At 44.0% G+C, this 8,361-nt stretch overlaps 1 protein-coding gene across 4 annotated transcripts in view; it reads right to left on the bottom strand.

The window, feature by feature from the left end:
- Positions 1–8,361, bottom strand: part of NFATC2 (nuclear factor of activated T cells 2) — a 185,702-nt gene that overhangs the window by 9,119 nt on the left and 168,222 nt on the right. The window lies entirely within an intron of this gene.

Genomic DNA, 8,361 nt, shown 5'->3' with positions numbered 1-8,361 from the left:
CTTGGAAGAAGGGTGGGATAAACATGTAATACAGCAACACACACACACACCCCACCCACAATGTCTTATATAAATATAGGTTTGGTGCCAATGAAACAAGGCCTGTAAGTACATTTTCCTCTTCTGAACCATGGTTAGTGGATGACATACTGCAAAAGGATACGTGAGTCCAGTAATGTTGCGTGCACACAGTTGTGCAACTTATCAAATTGTGCAAATGACACTACACAAAAGTAAGTCCACTGGAAACAATGGGCAATTTATTAAAGTTGCACAACTTGAATACATACAGCATTACTGGACTGATGCACCCTTGCCCACTATCAAGCAAACAAGAAAGAAAGATCTCCTCCATACTATTCACAAACCATACAATAAAGAACATGCAACAACTTGGTCCAGTATAATTTTATAATCAAATATATTCTTGACCTAAGATAAAACAAAGATAGCAGTAGGAAATCACATAAATGAAACTAAATATATAGCATGTAAAATCCACTGTGTGGAGAGTGATACAGTCTGTTACGAACAAGTCCACAGCGGTGACATCTGTTTTGATGTCAATCTTTATCAAGTGGAAAACAGTCTTAGAAGAGTAACAACACTGGTCCAAATGCTCCAAAGTCCAATAATATGTATAGACATATTTGTTCCTTCTAGAGAATTCACTAGGAGAACAAGCTGTAACATTCTAACAAGGTACAAAAGCTACTTGCATGGCATGATAGCCAGTGTTAGCATCTGCACCAGCAGATTCTAGAGATAGTTAGGGTTTAGTTAACTATAATTAATGCCAAACCACAATTTGCAACCATATATAGAAGCAGGTTTGGAGACACCACCAGTGAAGATGTAAGCCGAACTATAATTAGTTCTGAAACTAATTGTGGATGGGACTTCCTTTCATAATTAGTTTCAGAACTAATTATTTGAAAGAGTGGAGGAGAAGTATGTCAGCCCACAAAGCACTCTTTATTGCCCGACTGTGGTTAGGAGGATATTGGGCAGCATTACGTTTGCTCCAGGTCTTTATCCTCAAAAGCCAAAGGGCTACATTACTGGTCCTCTGCCTTATCTTGTGGTCATCTGGCAAGGCTGAGGTCTCTTGCACCAATCCAGCAAGCTGAGTCTGGGTAAATGTACTGGTACAGCTGTACCTTGCAAGGCCTTGCCTACATCAGATGTGTGTGGAGGGGGGACACGATGGACACAAAATGCACGAGGTACAGTCCTACACAGAGGCAAGTGCTGCATACAGGCTCAGAGTTACAGTGGGGTAAAACAGGATGTCTGACTTATACTGCACAACGTTCCATCTGCCTTGTCATGGAAGTGTGAATGCAGGTGTGCAAGGATGCCCTAGCGCAAAACACAATAATAATTGCAAACAGCTGCAACTGTGTGTTTCACAGGAGTGCCCTGTACAACTGCACACACATTCTGTCACAAGGCAGATGGAACACTGCATAGTATGTCAGCCAGAAACAACATTTGCTGAGTGTCAGTTTTACATGTGTGATTAACAGCTCAGGTGTAGCTTGCCTGCAAAAGCTACTCTTGCAACACCACTTGGATCAATACAAACTAGTCTGTATCCTGTTCCTAACCAGCATCTGGATGTTGGCACCTGATATGTATGTCTTACAGTGAATGGGTAACATTACGCCGAGAGTGACTCCAGGTCACTCTCAGCGCTTTGATCCAGAGGGCGACAGCACATCCCTAGTAACACATTTCCTTTCAGTCCTCGTAATGTTACCCATAATGTAATTACCCATACAATGCCTCTCAATACCAGTTGCAGGGGAGCAACAGCAGGAGAGAAGGCATGCACATACCTCTTGCCTGTGGGCTCCCCAGAGCGGCATCTGGTGGGCCACAGTGTGAAACAGGATGCTGGACTGGATGGGCCTTGGGCCTGATCCAGCAGGGCTGTTCTTATGTTCTTAATGCTCAATATGCACAGCCTTGAAGTGGTGATGGTAAATATGTACAAGCGGACGTCAATCAGTTAGTGTGCACATTAACCACCCAGTTGCTGTGCCAGATAACAGTTAAGCAGGGACTTTAGGAAATGGCAGTCAGTCCTCTGGCTGACCCTCTGCTAACCCAGTCTTTTCAACCGTGTGTTGCCATGGCGCGGCTCCGCACCACAGCAACACACAAGGAGACACCCGCCAAGAGGCTAAAAGAAGCCACCCGGCCCTGGAGGTCTTTCTAGGATGCCCCACGCACTCGTGCCCGGCATCCTGGAGCTTCCGGGGCCGCACAGCCCCCGATCCCACAGCCCCTACCGGCTCCGTGACTGAGCCGGCAGGCATGTGGGCAGCTGATTGGACCACCCAGGGCTGCTTTGTTGCTCGTCTGCAGGGAGAGCGGGTTAAGCCTGCCCTCCCCGCAAACCCCTTCCTGGCAAGTCTCATTGATTGTGAGACTCGCCTCAATCTGCAGTATCTATTTATTTATTTTTAGTATTGCATTTATATACCGCCTTTTGTTAAAAGACAACCCCAAGGCAGTTTGCAAAAGTTAAAACATACAATAAAAAGGCAATAAAAACATCAAGCAATAAAAACCAAGCTAAAAACATATAAAACAAGCATAAAAACAAGACAACAGATAAAAACACACAGAAGCAGCAGTAAAAATGATTATGTAAAAGCCTGGGTAAAAAGCCAAGTCTTTAAAAGCTTTCTAAAAGCCATGATGGAGTCCGAGGAATGAATGGCACTGGGAGAGCATTCCAGAGTCTAGGAGCAGCAACAGAGGAGGCCCTGTCCCGAGTGTACGACAGCCGGGCCTCCCTCATTGTCGGCACCCGGAGCAGGGCCCCCTCAGATGTCCTCGTCAAGCGGGCAGCAACCCTTGGGAGCAGGCGGTCCCTCAAATACCCCGGGCCCAAACCGTTAAGGGCTTTAAAGGTCAAAACCAGCACCTTGAATTGGACCCAGAAACGAACCGGCAGCCAGTGCAGCTCTTTCAAAATGGGGGTGTTGTGTTTCCAACGGGCAGCTTCGGATAAAACCCTCGCTGCCGCGTTTTGCACTAGCTGCAGTTTCCGGATATTCTTCAGTATGATGCAGCCGGCCCAAGGGAGCAACTGGCATTAAACTTCCAAAATATTATTGACTGATATAATGTGCACGGGCACATCAATCCAGTAACATAGCATGCATGCAAGTTGTGCAAATGGAAAAATTGCACAAATGATTTTACACAGGAGCAAGCCCATTGGAAATAATGGGCTTACTCTTGTGTAAAGTAATTACTGGACTGATGTACCCTTATGCAGTATGCCAGCCACTGTTATTAAAAATATGTATATACCACCTTTTAACAGAAACATTCTTTAAAGTGCATTACATAGCAAAAGGAACGAGGAAATGGTTCCCTGTCTGAAAGGGGTTCAAAGTACATATCAGGCAGTATTAAAAAATATGATAAATAAATAAATAAATAAATCTAAAAATAAATACACCACCAGCAGCCATTGCGAGAGATGCTATGCTGGGCTGAACAGGGACAGTTGCTCCCCTTGCTAAAAATATAAAAGAGTCACCACTCTGAAATTACCCCATTTGCCCACCTAGCAAATATGCTTGTGCACTGACTTCAGTGACCGCATTTGGGCCATTCATCCTTAGCAGGTGATGTTTCTCACTTTCAATTCACTTCAAATTCAAGAGTGACGAGAATTCACAGATTGTTATCCAAGAATAATTTTTTGCATAAGCAATCCTTGAAGGCTTCTTCTCATGTTGGAAATGTGTGGAAGTAAGGTAAGAAGAAAACCTGGGGAGGAGTGATTGTGTGAAAGCAAGGTAGGAGGAAAAATCTGTGATGCTTTTCCTCCTACCTTGCTTCCACACATCTACCCAGGTTCTCCTTCTACCTTGCTTCCATGCAGCTGGAAATTGGGAGCACACACAGCTCTCAAACCTGAGTAGAACAATTTTTGATTGTGTGGATGATCTCATCCTATGCTGATAATTACAATAATGCAAAGATCAATAAACTAGCAAACTTTTTATCTATAAACATGAGAGAGTGAATGTGTTTTATGGTACAATCTCATGCATACTTGCTCTGACTGAACAATTGCACTGCAAATGTGATCAATGTGCACTGGACATTACATTAGGACTACCATGCCAGGCATACTTACTTACTACCCCATTCCACCTGGGACTTATTTGACATGCACAGGATCAAGCTGTTCTTCATATTTTCAAGGTCTGTTTCAAAGCACACAGCTTCAAAGTACATTTACTACCAGATCTGCTGCCTTTCTGTCAGTGCTGCAGTGTGAACCAGCAGCCAGTGGGAGGTGAAGTTGGTCTAGTTTCACAAGAAACCAACCAAAGCTGAAACTTTTTTTTTTTAAGACTTCCTGTTTTCTCTACCCAGGAAATGAGAAGAACAGATCTTCAATGGAAATTTTTCAGCCTCTTGAGGGCTAAAAATAGCAGTTAGGTAAAAAGAGGTGGGCACCCGCACTAATGAGGGGGTGGAGGGTAATTTTCTTTCTGTAAACAAAAGGGACGAAGGAGCAGGCGGATTTATTTATCAACACATTTGTTCACATAGTTAAGTATAGTGGGGGGGGGGAGCCTGAGTTGTAGGGACATTGCCAACGTGACTTTATTCTTGTTGAGCATCATTCATTACAGCTCCCCTTCCCCCCTAAAAAAAGAGGAGGAAGAGATGGCTGAGTGGGATTAACATCGTAAATTGGAGTGAGGGAAATCCCTGCAAGTTTAATTTTGTTTTTAATCCAATTTCATTCAGTTTACTGAGGAAAGTGTTTCTGAAGATTCAGAGTACTGTACCACTCCATGGTTTCAGGGAAATCAATGGGACTCTGTCACACCCCACTTATTTCAATGGGTCTAAGCAAAGCTGCGGACCGTACTCATAAAGATGCAGTCCAATCCTGACACTGGTATGCAGAACTAAAGGCTGGTTCTCACCAGAGTGGTAAACCCGTGTCTGGGCTGTACCGCTTCAGACTGGGGCTCACATGACTAAATAGTCAATATAAATAATGCCCTGCATACAGAAAACCAGATGTCAAGACTCTTTATATGCTGGAACTGTTTTTGTTTTGTTTTATGAGGAAGCATTGCATCATGTAAGCTCTCACCGGCAGTCTGACATGGTACAGGCCAAGCTCAAGTCCTTGAGTCTCGCTGGATGGCATGAGGAAATTTACTCCAAGTGGTCCCATTGAACATCAACAGCACTGAGCACATGATACCACCTGTATGCAGCAGCTCTGAAAAACTGAGCGCTTGTTCTGTACCTGGGCATTCCTGCACTTGCAAGGAACTGGTGAAACTGGGGAGTGCAACTGCAACTGCATTCTACTGTAGTATTCACCCAGTGTGAATGGTGTGAACTGTAGTGTGAATTGCACCAATGGAACTGCCTGAGCTTGCATACAATACAGGACAACTCTCATGGTAGCAGCATCATGGCGTGTTGGTTAGTGCTTTGGAGGATGGGATGATTTTTAATTGGCCCTCTGGCTCACAGAACTGTACGTAGAATGGCAGCCTCATCCCCCAGCTCCAGCAATTTCTTGAGAGTGCAGAAGTGCACACCGAATTCCCTACCCATGAAAATGTTTGCACTCTCTTCAATGGAAAGGACAGCTCCATTCATACACATCCCTTTGGAGTGCAAGACTGTCCTCTCTTCTGAAATGAATGGGGGAGCTTGCTTTGGACAGGGTAAGGACAGGGATTATGTGCAAAGAGCATCTCCAGAAGCACAGCTGCGGACCATTAATGCACTAAAAGGATGGCAACATGCTCAGACATAACAAACTCAGACGATACTGTCCCTGCCCCTGTGATTAGGAAGGGGATGCACCAAGATCACAGCTGCTGGGACAGCCTCCTGGCACATCCCTTTATCTCGAGCAGGTGTGTGTGTGCTGTTTATTCAAATGCTCTCTCTACACACTCTCCAAATACTTATTTAAACAAGGCTTTAACCCAAGGCTAGAAGTTGCTTTCAAATCTAGATTTATTTTACAGAAATTGTTTAGATGAACCAAGATTGAATGATTTGGATGTCACAACTGATTTGGGTTTGCTTTTAACCTCAGTCGGAACGAGAAGTCTGCGGAGGCTAGTAAGGGGAGCATGAGCCCCTGAGGCTCAGAGACGTTACACGGAACCAAGATTTAACCATAGTTCTGCCTGACATCTCTACCAGCCCATTTGGCTTGCATTCAGATAACTGCAAGCACAAGGAAGCCCACACAGGGCAACTTCCCCAATCCCTTCTCCACACAGCAGCCCTGCTCACTGCTGTGTCCTCCAGAAGGTCTTTCCTGAGGATCAGGATGGCATCTAGAAGGGGATGGAATGGGTTATGGGAGGATGCAGGAGATGGTGGAATTTTTGAAAATCTCATGCCACCCCTCCTTAAAAGGGCTGCTGCAGGGAGGATATAACATAAGAAAATAAGAACAGCCCTGCTGGATCAGGCCCAAGGCCTATCTAGTCTAGCATCCTGTTTCCCGCAATGGCCAACCAGATGCCTCTGGGAAGCCCACAAGCAGGAGGTGAGGGCATGTCCTCTCTTCTGCTGTTGCTCCCCTGCAACTGGTATTTAGAGGCATCCTGCCTCTGAGGCTGGAGGTGGCCTATAGCCACCAGACTAGTAGCCATTGATAGACCTGTCCTCCATGAATTTGTCTCAGCCCCTTTTAAAGGCATCCAAGCTAGTGGCCATCACCACATCCTGTGGCAAAGAAATCCATATATTAATTATGCGTTCTGTGAAAAAGTACTTCCTTTTGTCAGTCCCAACTTTTCCAATGTTCAGTTTCATGGGATGGCCCATGGTTCTAGTGTTGTGTGTGTGAGAAAAATGTCTCTCTATCCACTCCCTCTACTCCATGCATAATTTTATATACCTCTTTCATGTCTCCCTGTAGTCGCCTCTTTTCCGAAGTAAAGAGCCCCAGATGATGTAGCCTTGCCTCATAAGGAAGATGTTCCAGGCCCTTGATCATCTTGGTTGCCCTCTTCTGCACCTTTTCCAGTTCTACAATATCCTTCTTAAGATACAGTGACTAGAACTGTACGCAGTACTCCAATTGTGGTCTCACCATAGAGTTGTATAAGGGCATTATAATACTAGCATTCTTCTTTTCAATCCCCTTCCTAATGATCCCTAGCATGGAATTGGCCTTTCTCACTGCTGCTGCGCATTGAGTCGACACTTTCAATGAACTGTCCACCACGACCCCAAGATCTCTCTCCTGGTCAGTCACTGACAGCTCAGATCTCATCAGCATATATGTGAAGCTGGGGTTTTGTGCCTCAATATGCATCACATATTACACTTGCTTTCATTGAACTGCATTTGCCATTTTGTCGCCCTCCCACCCAGTTTGGAGAGATCCTTTTGGAGCTCCTCACAATCTGTTTTGGATTTCAGTACCCTAAATAGTTAGTGTCATCTGCAAACTTTGGCCACTTTGCTGCTTACCCCAGCTTCTATATATTTTATGAACAAGTTAAAGAGCACTGGTCCCAGTACAGAGGTTGGACAAGCTGCCTCCTACAACCTTTCTTGTGTGTGTAGTTCTTTGGATAGAAGTCATAATTTTATCTTAATGTTGTGAGCTGCCCTGCAAGCATTGATGTGCTGGAGGACAGGAAGAATATAAAATAAACAAAACAAAATCTTCCATTCTTCGCAGATGTTAATGACTGTAAGAAACATCCTGCTAATTAAAGTGAAATTACAGCTGTATTGTGTTTTTGATCACCAGCTTTTTTAGCAATGTTAATAAACTTATTATATTGAAATAGATTTGCATATTACCAATCAATTAAACATCCTTTGATAGACTGACAGCAGATCTAAATGTAACCTTTCCTTCCACTTTCTGCTATTTTGGAAAGCATGCTACATACACACCTTTAACAAATCATTAGTATCTATCCCTGTCTTCTGTTTAGCCCTTTGGTGAACTAATTGGTGAACTAAATTCTTGATGTGCAGAATTTTGATCTAATTCTGCACATCAAGAATATGCTATGTGCAGGGTGGAGGAGCATTTTTTTTAAACCTGCTGCATGTTCATGACAGTTCTCCCTCCACCCCACCATCAGTATCATATGAAAGAGTAAACAACTGTTCCGTATTCATTTTTTCCAATCTACTCACACATTTATGTACTTTTGATGATTATACAGTAGATACCTAAAGCTTATTATGATTCATTCTGTTTTTGCCGTGGGGGGGGGGAGAAGGGGGAGATGGTGGTAGAGAGTCCAGAAATTCCTGAGGCCTGAATACCATGCTTTGATTCTTGTAAATATCTAATAAAAATGT

The sequence above is a fragment of the Hemicordylus capensis genome, chromosome 4 (assembly GCF_027244095.1).
Source record: "Hemicordylus capensis ecotype Gifberg chromosome 4, rHemCap1.1.pri, whole genome shotgun sequence".
NCBI classification, from domain to species: domain Eukaryota; kingdom Metazoa; phylum Chordata; class Lepidosauria; order Squamata; family Cordylidae; genus Hemicordylus; species Hemicordylus capensis.
The sequence above is the reverse complement of the archived record's forward strand: the minus strand, read 5'-3'. Positions and strand labels throughout refer to the sequence as shown.